Source organism: Schistocerca nitens, chromosome 2 (genome assembly GCF_023898315.1).
Source record: "Schistocerca nitens isolate TAMUIC-IGC-003100 chromosome 2, iqSchNite1.1, whole genome shotgun sequence".
Taxonomy (NCBI): Eukaryota; Metazoa; Arthropoda; class Insecta; order Orthoptera; family Acrididae; genus Schistocerca; species Schistocerca nitens.
Window position 1 is genome coordinate 146,907,980 of NC_064615.1, and position 16,120 is coordinate 146,924,099.

The 16,120-nt window shown below is 40.2% G+C and overlaps 1 protein-coding gene across 1 annotated transcript in view; it reads left to right on the plus strand.

Annotated features, from left to right (window-relative positions):
* The window catches only part of LOC126234885 (uncharacterized), a 115,603-nt gene that overhangs the window by 98,812 nt on the left and 671 nt on the right, over positions 1 to 16,120 (plus strand). The gene's annotated exons all lie outside the window — the stretch shown is intronic.

Here is a 16,120-nt window from a genome sequence, read left to right on the forward strand (position 1 = left end):
AAGAGTATCTGTTTACGTGACACAAGAGGAAAGAGGATTCGACAGGGATGACATAAGAGGTCTGGCATTAGAATAGAATTTAAAAGAACTTTGGAAGAAAGAATGAGGCAGAAGGGATAGATAACATTGCATCAGAAATTCTAAAATCATTAGGGAAGTGGCAGCAAACGACTATTCACGTTGGTGTGTAGAGTCTATGAGTCTGGCAGTAAACCATATGGCTTTCGAGAAAACATCATTCAGATAATTCCGAAGGCTGCAAGGGTAGACAAGTAAGAGAACTACCGCACATTCAGCTTAAGAGCTCATGCATCTAAGTTGTTGGCAAGAATAACCTACAGGATAATGTTTTAAATGACGATCAGTTTGGCTTTGGGAAAGGTAAAGGTACCAGAGATGGAATTTTGTCGTTGAGATACATAATAGAAGAAGACTGAAGAAAAATCAAGTCACGTTCGTAGGATTTGTCGACCTGGAAAAAGCGTCCGACAATTCAATCAAATAAAAACTTTACCTGTTAATAAATGTCTTTCTGATCATGATACATTACCAATTACAATATATGACATAGCTCTACACAGTAATGCAAGACAGTCCTCCATAACAGTGTGTTCAATTAAAGATTTAAAACTTGTGTGTTTTAGGGAAAGTCTGCAATAGTTAAACTGTGATGATGTGTACGGGGAACCTCACGAAATTTTAAAAACTGACCTATTTCATGATACCTTTGTGAGTATATTCGGAAACAATTTCCCTGCAAAAACACTGAAACATAATTGTACGAATCCATCTAAAAAAAAACCTCGGCTTACTAAAGAGATAAAATTTCATGTAAACACAAAAGGGAAATGTATCTTATAGGTAGAAGGAATAATGATCCAGAAACAGTGAAACGTTATAAAAAATTCTGCACTGTATTAAGGCAAGTTATTAAAAAGTACAGAAGTATGTGCATTATGTCTGAGATTAGCAGCTTTCATAATAAAATTAAAACGATTTGGAATATTGTAACAATCAGGAGTTGAAAATATTTTTAATAACTATTTTAAAGTTTTTTTATAGAAAAGTGGATCCAACTGTTTATTAGAAAATGCAAGACTGTTTATGGCAGAAGCAATGCCTATGCAATTTGGTAAAACTGAAATTCAACCAACCTCACTACTGTAATTAAGAAAATAATAAATTCACTCAAAAGTAAAAGGTCACATGGAATTGATGGCATTTACAAGAAAGTACAAAAAGCCTGTTCCCAAAAGACAAGCAGGATTTTCAGTCACATATACAGTAGCTCACGGAAACAGGGCATTTTTCCAGGGCTATCGTTAAACCATTGCATAAAAGAGGGATAGCTCTGATGCTAGCAGTTACTGCTCAATCTCTCTTCTGACTCCCTCATCCAAAATTGTTTAGAATGTAATGTATTGAAGAGTAGCTTCACATATTCGTAAAAATGAAGTACTAACGAAATGCCAGTTTTTTTCAGAAAGGTTTTTCAACAAAAAATTATATATATGCTTCCACCGAGCAAATATCAAATGCTCTGAATAACAAAACACCAACCATTGAGATTTTTTTTGTGATCTCTCAAAAGCTTTTGACTGTATGGATCATAAAATTCCTCTAGATAAAATTAAGTATTGTGGTATCAGTGGGACAGTGCTCAAATGGTTTAACTCATGTTTAACTGGAAGAATGCAGAAGGTGGAAATTAACAGTATAGATACTCTACTAACCGATGAGGTATCAAGAGTGGTGTCCCACAGCGTTCGGTCTTGAGTCTCTTATTGTTCTTAATACGTATTAATGACTTGCCACTCTATATTCACGCATATGCTAAGCTAGTTCTTTCTACTGATGATACAAGATAGTAATCACACCCAACAAATAAAATTTAGCTGAGGAAATTGTAAACCATGCCTTTCAGAAAATTATTAAGGCGTTGTCTGCAAATGGGCTCTCACTACAATTTGAATAAACGAAGTATATACAGTTCTGTACAGTAAATGGCTTAACACCATTGATACATATAGAGACAGAAGTCTGTTGCTAAGGCAGAATATTCAAAATTTCTGGGTGTGTGCATTGATGAGAAATTGAAATGGAAGAAATACATTGCTGATCTGCTGAAACATTTGTATACTTTTAGGCACTGCTTTCATATGGCATCATATTTTGGGTAATTCATCAATAAGAGAAAAAGTATTCAATGCACAAAAGCGTTTAATCAGAATAATAGCTTCAGCCCACCCAAGATCATCTTGCAAACATTTATTTAAGGAACTTGGGATATTCATAGTACCTTCGCAACACGTATGTTAATTTATTAAATATGTTATTGATAACCCTTCCCGATTCAAAAATAATACTGAAGTGCATAGCTACAAGACTAGAAGAATGGATTACCATCATTATTATGTGTTAAATCTGACTTTGGCACAGAAAGGGGTGAATTATGCAGCCAGAAAAATCTTAGGTCATTTAGGAGATCGCACAAAAATCTTTGGTCTTTTACCAAAGAAACAGCATTAAAAGTCCGACAGATAGCCAACGAACATTTAAAAATAAATTAAAAGAATTTCTACTCAACAGATGAATTTTCAGACATGAAGTAGTAATTGGGGAAAAAAAAGATTATATCATGTAAAGGAAAATTAAATTACACTGGCACGTTCCACATCATTACGTAACGTCGTATTCATAAAGTGTTGAATAATTATTACTGTAATGTAATGTAAAGTAGTGCAAGTTGTTCGAAATTCTAAGAAAAGTAGGGGTAAGTCTTACTGAAAGTCGGGTAATATATAATATGAACAAGAACCGAGAGGGAACAGCAAGAGTGAAAGATCAAGACAGGAGTGCTCGGATTAAAACCGCTGTGAGACTGCGATGTAGTCTTTTGTCCTTACCTTTTGGTCTGTACATCGAAGAAGCACTGAAGGAAATAAACGAACGGTTCAGTTGTGGAATTAAAAATGAAGGTGAAAGAATATCAATGATAAGGTCCGCTGATGACATTGCTATCCTCAGTGAAAGTGAAGAAGGATACAGGATGTGATGAATGGAACGAGCAGTCTAATGAGTACAGAATATGGAGTGAGAGTAAATCGAAGACAGTCGAAAGTAACGAGAAATAGCAGAAATGGGAACGGAAAGAATCTTAATATCAGAAGTGGTAATCATGAAGTAGGCGAAGCGAAGGAATTCTGCTACATAGGCAGCAAAATAACCCATGACGGACGGAGCAATGAGGACATGACAAGTAGGCTAGCACCGGCAAAAAGGGCATTCCTCGCCAAGAGAAGTCTACTAGTATCAAATATTAGCCTTAATTTGAGGGACAAATTTCTCAGAATGTACGTTTGGAGCACAACTTTGCATGGTAATGAATCATGGACTGTAACCGTTAAGGAAGAGAATCGCAGAATTTGAGATTTGGTGCTACAGAAGAATGTTGAATATTAGGTGGACTGATAAGGTAAGGAATAACGAGGTTCTCCGAAGAATCGGCGAGGAGATGAATACATAGAAAACACCGTCCTCGAGAAGGAACAGGATGGTAGAACATATGTTAAGATACCAGCCAATAATTTCCATGGTATTATAAATTGCTGTAGAGGGTAAAAGTTGCAGAGGGAAACAGACATTGGAATATATCCAGCAAATACCTGAGGATGTAGGTTGTGAGTGGTACTCTGAGGTGAAGAGGTTGGCACAGGAGAGGAGTTCTTGGCGCGCTGCATCAAATCAGTCAGAAGAAGAAAAAAACTGGCAGTGGAAATTTTATCTCAACAAAGGGATGACCTTCCCCCATGAACCATGGACCTTGCCGTTGGTGGGGAGGCTTGCGTGCCTCAGCGATACAGATGGCCGTACCGTAGGTGCAACCACAACGGAGGGGTATCTGTTGAGAGGCCAGACAAACATGTGGTTCCTGAAGAGGGGCAGCAGCCTTTTCAGTAGTTGCAGGGGCAACAGTCTGGATGATTGACTGCATGGTAAGACAGAGATTTAGGAACCAGGTTTTAAATTGTAAGACATTTCCAGGGGCAGATGTGGATTCTGACCACAATCTATTGGTTATGAACTGCAGATTGAAACTGAAGAAACTGCAAAAAGGTGGGAATTTAAGGAGATGGGACCTGGATAAACTGAAAGAACCAGAGGTTGTAGAGAGTTTCAGGAAGAGCATAAGGGAACAATTGACAGGAATGGGGGAAAGAAACACAGTAGAAGAAGAATGGGTAGCTCTGAGGGATGAAGTAGTGAAGGCAGCAGACGATCAAGTAGGTAAAAAGACGAGGGCTAACAGAAATCCTTGAGTAACAGAAGAAATATTGAATTTAATTGATGAAAGGAGAAAATATAAAAATGCAGTAAATGAAGCAGGCAAAAAGGAATACAAACGTCTCAAAAATGAGATCGACAGGAAGTGCAAAATGGCTAAGCAGGGATGGCTGGAGGACAAATGTAAGGATGTAGAGGCTTGTCTCACTAGGGGTAAGATAGATACTGCCTACAGGAAAATTAAAGATACCTTTGGAGAGAAGAGAACCACTTGTATGAATATCAAGAGCTCAGATGGCAATCCAGTTCTAAGCAAAGAAGGGAAGGCAGAAATGTGGAAGGAGTATATAGAGGGTTTATACAAGGGCGATGTACTTGAGGACAATATTATGGAATTGGAAGAGGATGTAGATGAAGATGAAATGGGAGATAAGATACTGCGTGAAGAGTTTGACAGAGCACTGAAAGACCCGAGTCGAAACAAGGCCCCAGGAGTAGACAACATTCCATTAGTACTACTGATGGCCTTGGGAGAGCCAGTCATGACAAATCTACCCACAGACTTCAAGAAGAATATAATAATTCCAATCCCAAAGAAAGCAGGTGTTGACAGATGTGAAAATTACCGAACTATCAGTTTAATAACTCAGAGCTGCAAAATACTAACGCGAATTCTTTACAGTCGAATGGAAAAACTGGTAGAAGCGGACCTCGGGGAAGATCAGTTTGGATTCCGTAGAAATGTTGGAACACGTGGGGCAATACTAACCTTACGACTTATCTTTGAAGAAAGATTAATAAAAGGCAAACCTACGTTTCTAGCATTTGTAGACTTAGAGAAAATTTTTGACAACGTTAACTATAATACTCTCTTTCAAATTCTGAAGGTGGCAGGGGTAAAATACAAGGAGCGAAAGGCTATTTACAACTTGTACAGAAACCAGATGGCAGTTATAAGAGTCGAGGGGCATGAAAGGGAAGCAGTGGTTGGGAAAGGAGTGAGACAGGGTTGTAGCCTCTCCCCGATGTTATTCAATCTGTATATTGAGCAAGCAGTAAAGGAAACAAAAGAAAAATTCGGAGTAGGAATTAAAATTCATGGAGAAGAAGTAAAAACTTTGAGGTTCGCCTATGACATTGTAATTCTGTCAGAGACAGCAAAGGACTTGGAAGAGCAGTTGAACGGAATGGACAGTGTCTTGAAAGGGGGATATAAGGTGAACATCAACAAAAGCAAAACGAGGATAATGGAATGTAGTCAAATTAAATCGGGTGATGCTGAGGGGATTAGATTAGGAAATGAGACACTTAAAGTGGTAAAGGAGTTTTGCTATTTAGGGAGTAAAATAACTGATGATGGTCGAAGTAGAGAGGATATAAAATGTAGACTGGCAATGGCAAGGAAATCGTTTCTGAAGAAGAGAAATTTGTTAACATCTAGTATAGATTTAAGTGTCAGGAAGTCGTTTCTGAAAGTATTTGTATGGAGTGTAGCCATGTATGGAAGTGAAACATGGACGATAACCAGTTTGGACAAGAAGAGAATAGAAGCTTTCGAAATGTGGTGCTACAGAAGAATGCTGAAGATAAGGTGGGTAGGTCACGTAACTAATGAGGAGGTATTGAATAGGATTGGGGAGAAGAGAAGTTTGTGGCACAACTTGACTAGAAGAAGGGATCGGTTGGTAGGACATGTTCTGAGGCATCAAGGGATCACAAATTTAGCATTGGAGGGCAGCGTGGAGGGTAAAAATCGTAGAGGGAGACCAAGAGATCAATACACTAAGCAGATTCAGAAGGATGTAGGTTGCAGTAGGTACTGGGAGATGAAGAAGCTTGCACAGGATAGAGTAGCATGGAGAGCTGTATCAAACCAGTCTCAGGACTGAAGACCACAACAACAACAACAAGAAAGGGATGACTCAAAAGAAATGTCTCCTTTCAATACACCTTTAGGTTTTTATTATGCCCACATTAATTCCTTCCTTAAGAAATTCCACTCATATGTAAATACTCTTGAAAATTAACCACTTGGTCACTGCCTCAGAGATTACTACCTTTCTGCCCTAAATTTTCAGTGTCCTGTTCTTCCGCATATCATTTTGATTTTGTTGAATTTGAGCCTGCTGCTCATCGCTGTTAAGTTATAATTAAAATGTATGCCATAATCTGCTTTGAATTGTTGAATTCAATTTGTAAATATTCGTCTACATATTATGGAGCATAGTTCATATCCATTTCTGTCTGCCAGTCTTTCAAGGTACACACCTCGTCTCTTGTGTTTACGAAGAAGTACACTACAGAGACTTCGGATCTATCGGAGAAATAGAATTTTCTTTCCCCTCATCTTCCAATCCCGAAGCACATGTTCACCAGTAATCCCTTCTTCCATATCTTCAAAGTAACAGCATTCCGTTCATCTGAATATCACCCTTTACAAATTTTATTAACTTGTCTTTTCCTCTTTGACTTCTAGCACTGTGGGTATGTAAGCTTCCACAGAAGTGTTAGATCGAACACTGTTCTGCTGAATATGAGGCTCTAACCACCATTTCTTCAGAGCAGTTTATAGCCCAGCTCGGGTCCATCACAGAAAGACAACAAACCAGTCACCCTCACCGTCACCTTTAACTTGTGCATCTTCTAATTCTAAATCAGAAAAAATACCATCTTGCAAACAAAAGCATACATACAACTCAAAAAGAAATATATTGTGATCTAAGAAACGACACGTAAAACACTACTCTCAACGAAATGAATGCTAAACGTTAGGCAAAACGTTCTTGAACAATGAATTCGGCACTGTTTTGCACAGAAAGCACTGTTAGATTTTTCAGTCGGCCTAATTTCCGTCGCCTGAGGCGACTCACAGAATGTCAAGGTGACCATTCATTCGGAAGAGTACAAATTCACTTTCTTTTCGTGTCCCCGCATAATTTTAACTGTCATTGCAACACTGCCACATCCTATATTCCTTACCCTCAACTGCACAACGCTTAGGCCCTGCCGTTTCTCTCTACGTTACAAGAACGTTTTTACTTACATTCGAATGTGTTGGACGCGGTGGATTGTCTTTTGTTAATCGAACTGAAACAAGACGAGGCTGTGAAATGATCATTGCTAGTAAATTTCAGTGACCAGGGCTCAACAAAGAGCAAGGATTTTTGCGTGTCGCATCCCCCGCTTAATCATCCACAACACCAGGTGTCAAGGCAACAGAATCGGAATAGCTAGCGAGGCAGGACCCAGCAGACGCACGTGCGACTAACATCGCTCAAAGGGCCACAACACTGCCCCCTAGTGAGAAATCAGGAGCGGCGTCACTAAGAGCCGATGATCAAAGATGTTCAACGAGGAGTCGCAAGCTATGTAAGTGTAAGCACACCTCAAAAGACAGCCACAATATGACATACGAATTATAAAATACACTGCCTCTTTTAGATAACAGTTCTATAATTTTTGGCTTCAAATTGAAGTGAATATCCCAAATAAAGAGGACATCCGAAATATTTCATGAATGGTTCATTGTATTGAATTAAAGTTTTCCATAATTGACGAAGTTTAATATTGTAACGTTCTGTCCACCAAGATGCAGTGGACATTTTTTTAAAGGAAACGACGTACTTTTCGGTCATCAGTGTTTATCTTAAATGTATATAGAATGATTAATGCAATAGAACTTTTGTAAAATATGGGCAGGAACGGCGCCACACTCAAAGAACAACTCTGCGGGTCGGCAAAGTTTTCTATGTGTTATATTAACGCTGAAGACAGGTGAGGGTTCGCTGTTGCAGCGTATTTCACTTTAACCTTTAGTATACAGACATATAAGACGTCCGTGTTACAGATTTAGTACCTGCTCACGTTAATGTTGGCACAATACCGCAGGAAAACAAAAATATTAACACTAAATTTTGTTGGGCTTCTATCGACAAAAAACGCGAGCGTCATTGTAATACTTCCGCTTTGTCAGCGGAGCATTACGCTTCCGAGGCCGTGTATATGTACGATACGTACATGTGGAGATCTGCAATGAGATCCGTGGAAGGTACTTTAGTACCAGGATTACTGAACACAAGCAGTTCTGGAAGCTGGGACGAGGGAAAAATCCGCTGCTGCTAAAACTGGGCAGCGAGGCAGAGACCATGTAATAAAATATAATCGCACACAGGTGCTCGCTACGGAGAAGTATTACGGCGCCAGGCTTTTTGTTTCTGGGGACTAACTCAACGTAAGTCCAGCTGCTTCAACACGGGCACAAACAGTCTGAAAATAAATGCTTAAAGAATATTTCGGTTTCCGTGCACCGAGACTAACAGATAACGAAAGAGCAAGATTACTTGCTGTGAAAAGTGAAAAGCGCTTAGAATGGCGCTGTGTGCAACCTGTTCTCCAGGGCTCTTCCACTGGTGAAAGCTGACAGCTCTTCTCGTAACGAGATGTTAGGAAAGAGTTTCAGTCGAAGTAGGTCAAAACGACCACTAGGTACAACCATTAAATACACTGACGAGAAAAAAAGGCGGTAACACTAACAAATAATTAAAATAGAGTAATGAAATCTCGGGAATACATTAGTCTAGTAATAGAGTTTGTAATGAAAATTGCAAGATCACACGATAATGCAAAAGCGAGATAAGTCACTGAAAATGTGAAATGCAGGTACATTAATAACTTGTGTAACCGTCAGAATGGTGAATGCAAGAAGATAAACGTGCATGTATTGTGTTTTACTGGTGCGGATGTCAGTTTGTGGGATGGAGTTCCATGGCTGTTACACTAAAGGGCCGGTTAATGCTGTTTGTGAATGATGCTAGTGTTGTCGTCCGATGATGCCCCATATGTGTTCAGTTGGAGACAGATCTGGTAATAGAGCAAGTTGGAGGGGGAGGGGGGGGGAGCGACCGTTACCCTGTTGGAAAACAGCCCGTGGAGTGCTGTTTATGAATGGTGGCACAACAGGTAGAATCACCAAACTAACGTACAAATTTGCAGTCAAGGTGAATGAACTAAACACGCGATTGCTCTGGTTGTCATATGAAATCGCAAATCAGGCCATAACTCCAGGGCAGGGTCAGCGTGTCTAGCACTCAGACAGGTTGGTTGCAGGCCCTCGCCTCACCTCCTTCTAACCAACACGCAGCCGTCATTGCCACCAAGACAGAACCAGCTGTCATCATCATGCCCTCCAATAAGCTCTCGCTTGACACCACTGAAATCGCAGATGGCTGTGGTTTGGCGTCAGTGGAATGCAGGCTATCGAACATGTGGATCGGAGCTGTCCTTGAAGTAACCGACTGGCTACAGTTCGTTGTGCCACTGTGGTGTCAACTACTGTTAAATTATAGCTGCAGATGCAGTACGTTGCGCGAGAACGATACATCAAACGTGAAGGTCTTCCCACTCGGTAGTGCAGTGTGGTCGTCGGGAGCCTGGTCTTCTTCCGACCGTACATTCTGTGACCACCGCTGCCAGGGATCAAGTACATTGGCTAATTTCCTACCAAGTCTTTCTGTAGTGCTGCAGAAGGTACGTTCAGCTTCTCGTACCCCTATTGCACAACCTCGCCCAAACTCTGTAAGGTATTGATAATGGCGTCTTCGTTGCGTTAAAGTCATTCTTCACTACCATCAACTCACCACGTCCATTCTCAAAGCTAACTAACGCGTATATTTACAGAAAGCCTGATTTGTATCCTAGTAGTGGCGCTACCTAGTGCCACTCTTATGCGACTGGAGCGAAACCGGAATAGACATAATCTTTTAGAAGTAGAAACGCACCTACGGAGTCACCCGACTCCTCCTTGCTGATGCGATTTTTTCCCAATAGGGTTTATTAAAACTTACTGTTCCTCCACCTAGTGTTTTACAAGACAACACCATCACTAAATAATATCTAATGTGCATCATGATGTCGCTGTACCGAAGAAATAATACTGCAGCTGCTTCAGAGCACTGAAATGGATGCCCATTACCAACGATGGCTCTTGCTTCGAATATTGATTAACGTTCTCATTGTTTACTACCAAATCCTTATCTCTTACTGATAATATTTGCATTGAGATTATCGTGGAGGCAGTGATCTTCGGTCTGAAGACTGCTTTCATGGAGTGCTCCATGCTAGTCTATCCTGTGTATCTTTATATGCGAAACACATGAACCTGCTTAGTGTACTGTCTCGTTGGTGTCAGTTTGTCCTATTAACCTAATTCCGTCTTTTATCCAGCTGTCATAGATCTTTTCACGTATCGTGACATATGTTTGAGAGTACAGCCAAGAATTGAAGGCATTATACAAAGCAAACTCCGACTCCAGCGACCAATTTTTTCAAAGGTTTTCCAAATTATTGTGCGAGTGTCTTGCTGTAAGTAACGTGTTAAAAAGAAACTGAATTTCGTTTGATTTTAAATCCTATTTATCTTTCTGTGTTGCCCTGAAAATATCAGCACAGCATCATAAATGGCAAAGTTATGCGCTGCTTGTTTCGCTTGGAAACAAACTTCTTCCATTCACTCAGATTATTTGTTGTTGAAAACAGAAACGCGCAGTTCAGACTTCGCCTTCACGCTTGCATTCTGTCGTCACCAGCTGCTTATTCTTTTTGTAAACAATACACATTGGTTTACTCAGCAGTTTGCGTGGGTTTATTGATGGATATTTGGCCGGTATGAAGCTAGTGCAGGTGTAACGAATGGAAGAACGGCACCGACATATTATCCTGAGCAGGTCCCGCAGCAACGGCAACCACATCACAGTGCATTTTCGTCTGAGGTTTGACGAACTATCCTGTGTTTTGTGTTGTTCATTTTGCTTACCGCATAGCACAGGTTTTTTTCCTACTGAGAAGGTATTTTCCTGGCAACAAAAATAATTTTTGCATCAAAATTTATAAATTATAATTAATTAATTTTAAACTTGGTAACTACATATAAGCACATACTTTCATAGCTAAACTGTATTCATAGAACGCAATGGCCTGACTGACTGGCTGACTAACTAACTGACTCATTACCCCAACCCAAAGCCGGCTAAGTGGCCGTGCGGTTAAAGGCGCTGCAGTCTGGAACCGCAAGACCGCTACGGTCGCTGGTTCGAATCCTGCCTCGGACATGGATGTTTGTGATGTCCTTAGGTTAGTTAGGTTTAACTAGTTCTAAGTTCTAGGGGACTAATGACCTCAGCAGTTGAGTCCCATAGTGCTTAGAGCCATTTGAACCGTTTTTTTGAACCCAGCCCAAACCGCTAAGGAGAGAAACTTGAAATTTGGCCAAGATGTGGACCTTATATTTTAAGCGACGTTTAAGAAGGAATTTTTCGAAATTCCAACCCTTAAGGGTGAAACAGGGGATGAAGGGTTTGTTTGAAAAGTGTCGCTATTAAGGCAATTTTGAAGCTAGACCTACGAAAATTGGTGTTTGGTTTCTCGGTAGTAAATAAAGAAATACATGTTTTAGCATTTTTGGAAATTTTACCCTATGGGTGTAAAATAGTGAGTGAAAGTCTTTTTTAAAAATTTCTCATTATTAAAGATATTGCTACTTTGCCGTCATGAAGAGGTCGCGTTCCTCTTTCTGTGACCGTTTTCCTCGGCATCTTTTTGCGTATATCTGCTAGAAGACTGAATTCTCAATCGCTTGAGTTCATCAAAAAATTGGATAAGTGTTGCTTTCGGAGTTGAAATCACTTGTAAATTAACTACTATATTCCATTCATTGAAGGCATACTGAATAATTTTCTAGGCCTATTCCGGACATACAGTTTCCATTCCACACAGACGAGATATAGTGATAATGCCTGTGTCCATCCTCGAATATGAAAATAACAATAACATTCATAAATACAAGGACAGCGAGGTGGCGCAGACTGGCAATAACCATAAAAGAGTTTCTCAAAAGGAAAAAATTGTTAACATCTAATTTGACTTTAAGTGTTAGGAAGCCTTTTCTGCGTGTGGTTGTCTGCAGTGCAGCCTTATACAAAACTGAAACCTGGACGACAAACAGAGAGGATAACAGTAGCTTTTTAAAAGTGTTGCAATAGCACACTGGACTCGCATTCTGGAGGACGACGGCTCAAACCCGCGTCAGCCCATCCTGACTGCCCTAAATCACTTCAGCCAAATGCTGGGATGGTTCCTTTGAAAGGGCACGTCGATTTCCTTCTCCATCCTTCCCTAATCGGAGCTTCTCCTCCGTCTCTATTGGTCTCGTTGTCGACGGGACGTTAAACACTAATCTCCTGCTCCTCCTCCTCATAAATATCCCAAATGCTGGGATGGTTCCTTTGAAAGGGCACGTCGATTTCCTTCTCCATCCTTCCCTAATCGGAGCTTCTCCTCCGTCTCTATTGGTCTCGTTGTCGACGGGACGTTAAACACTAATCTCCTGCTCCTCCTCCTCATAAATATAACACTGTGTACACTACCCACTACTTGACGTTACTCTTGCACAGAAAAGAGCACAGTACGAAACCATAAAAGTAATCGATCATGTCTTCTGCTTGAGAACTCCATATACTTCATAGATGAAGTACACAAAAGCTAACATTGCTGCTTGCTTGCGATACATTCATCAAATTTAGTTGTGGGTTAAAGTTTCAAGAGAATCCATTAATGTAAATGACTATTTCTACAGAGGAAATATCTTATTTGTAAACTTACTGACTGTAAGCGGGTTCAGCTGATGCCAGGTCTTCGGAGGGACCACTTGAAATAGGAATTCACGACATCCATAAGTTGATTGCTCCAAAATGAAAACATCGATGCATTTGAAAGTTTACACAAGAGGTGCATATGGGGCGTGAAGGTGGCATATTCTGAAAATAAAATGAAGTAACTTCTTTAACTGCACGGCTGTTTGGCGATTTTCCTTGTTAAATAACGACATGGATGCCACATTGTACTCGATATTAACACACTGCTTTCTATACATGTGAAATTCGTCCAAGGCGACAGCGAGAGAACCAACAGAGATTTATTACTTGTCCATCAATCAGAGGACAAACCCAGGCAAAATCGTAAACCTTATAACGTCTTCATCTTACTAGTCTCTTACAATGATATCTTTTCTTCTCCACCCACACAGGAGAAGAGAGTTGAAACTTCGGAACTGTAACCCGTACCCTCAAGTATACAGAGACCGACCGCATGCATTCCACATTGGGCAGGTCTGCAGTGAACTTCATCAAGGTTAACTCATCTATCTGCCTCTTCCTCGAGCCGGGAACTTGATCGGATGGGACTTTCAATGAATCTGTATTTCTGTGCGCGCACGGAGGATTATGGTAAGAAAAGATATTCAGCCTCGTGTACACAAGGAACGATCAGACTGGCAACAACAATATCACAGCATTGCACCTACGCGAGAAAGCGCTTTACCTCCCAGACCATTCTCACACGAAAAGCAGGCTGATACCCTGCAAGTTGTTACACGTAATAAATTTATAGGAAGGTAAAAAAAGACACTCTTACAGCTGTAACAGTCCACTAAAATAAACCATCGAGTACTTTTCACCTGCTTGGCGCCGCCATCGGTGGTGTCTTACACGTTTATGTGTACTGCGTTCGCATGACCACGATGCATCAATGACGGTAAACCATTTAGTAGCTACAGTTGGTACAGAAAATAACTAGACTAAGGGAAACACATATAAAATCACTCTGTACACTGTCAATTTCCACAACAGATCTCCGCTGGACAAATTTCATACAACGACTCATCAGATAAAATTGTGAATTATGAAACAGCAGTTCCGAAAATTTGTCGACAAAATGTCGATTAACGAGTGTTATCTTATAAAAAAGCTGTAGCTGTTGTTGTTGTTGTTGTGGTGGTGGTGGTGTTCAGTCAGAAGACTGGTTTAATGCAGCTCTCCAAGCACGTCTATCCTGTGGAAGTCTATGCATCTCTCCACAAGTTCTGCAACCCGCATCCATCTAAACCTGCTCACTGTACTCAAGCACTGGTCTTTCTCTCTACAATTTTGTTCCTCGACCTTCCACGTCATAACCAAATTGGCAAGTTCTTTATGTTTTAGAAAGTTACCCGTCAACAGATCGCCACTTTTTGTCGGAATGTGTACGAATTCATTTTCTCCCAAATTCGATTTAGCACTTCTTAATTAGTTTTACGATGTACCCATACAATCTACAGCATTCTGCTGTTGCAACACTTTTCTAAAGCTAATGTTTATCCTCTCGTCTGATGTGTTTGACGTCCAGTTCCGTATAAGGCTAGACTCCAGACAACCACACGCAGAAAAGGCTTCCTAACTTTTAAATTCAAATTCGATGTTAACAATGTTTTTCCTTTTGAGAAACGCTTTTCTGGTTATATGCCCCAATAGTAAAATATATCTACTGTTTTATTGTCTTATTAATTAATTAAGTTCCCACAGCATCACCATTACCTTTGTTTACTTTCGTTGGTTTTTATCTCATAGCCTCTTTTCAAAAGATTATTCATTCCGTTCACTTGATCCTTGAAGTCCTTTGCCCTCTCTGACAGAATTGTAATTTTATCGGGAAACATCAAAGATTTTGTTTATTCTAACTTTAATTCTGTTTCTAAATTTCTTCTTTGTTTCCTTTACTGGTTGCTTAATGTACATTGGTGGAAGCTTTCAACCATGTCTTACTCCCTTGTCAACTATTGTTCGTTTGTCATGTCCTTCAACACGTATAACTGGAGTCTGGTTTCTGTACACGTTAAATAATACTTTTCGCTCCCTGTATCTCATTCTTAAACACCAACTGATCTGCAGACAATCTTGTAGTTGGGGCAACCACAGCTATGAGTATTCATCTTCGGTGTTAATAACCGCTTCAGGTGTATTTTGGTCCTTTATTACTGTACCTCACCGGTTTCATGGCATTAAAGCCACATCTACAGGTGACATACAATTAAAACATTAGAGCGAAAAAGCTCTGAATCTTTTAGCACAACATTCTTTGTCTGTCAGTACAAAACACCGCTAAAAGACGGTATGTCATGCATTAAAAACTGCCGTCAGTACGACAGAGCAAGCGGCCACGTGCCCTGTATGCGGTTCCGCATAGGTCGGAAAAGTGATCGCTGTGCTACGATTTGTTTTGGACCCATCCATTATATTGGAATTTGATAGTTTTTAATCCATGACATACAGTATTTTAGTGATGTTTTGTACTGACGGTCAATAAATGTTGGGGAAAAGGATTCCGAGATTTTCCACTTTAACGTTTTAATGTCACCTGAAGATGTGGCTTTAACGCCATGAAACTGGTAGTGATGCATTAATAAAGGACCAAAATACAGTTGAAGCGGTTATTAATACCCAAGACATATTGATCTTTCCCGGCTGTGTATCGGTCACTGTGTTTTATGCTAAATTTCTTCGGAACCCAATTTGATTTCCCTATTTCTATAAAAACAAATACCCAAAGTGTATGTTCCAATTTATGTGATGCAACAATAACTGAACTAGTCTGAAATTGATTATTTGGTCTAATAATCTCTTGTCTGGAGAATACGTTATAAGTGCAGAAAATATTACTTCCCAAACTCCAACTGTTCAGCTTTCCCTAATGTGTTCGCGGTCTTTATGATCGGTATGGCGCAGTGATGGTAATACAAGACTTGCCAGAATGAGATTTTCACTCTGCAGCTGAGTGTGCGCTGATATGAAACTTCCTGGCAGATTAAAACTGTGTGCCGGACCGAGACTCAAACTCGGGACCTTTGCCTTTCGCGGACAAGTGCTCTATCAACTGAGCTACCCAAGCACGACTCACACCCCGTCCTCACAGCTTCACTTCTGCCAGTACCTCGACTCCTACCTTCCAGACTTAACAGAAGCTCTCCTGC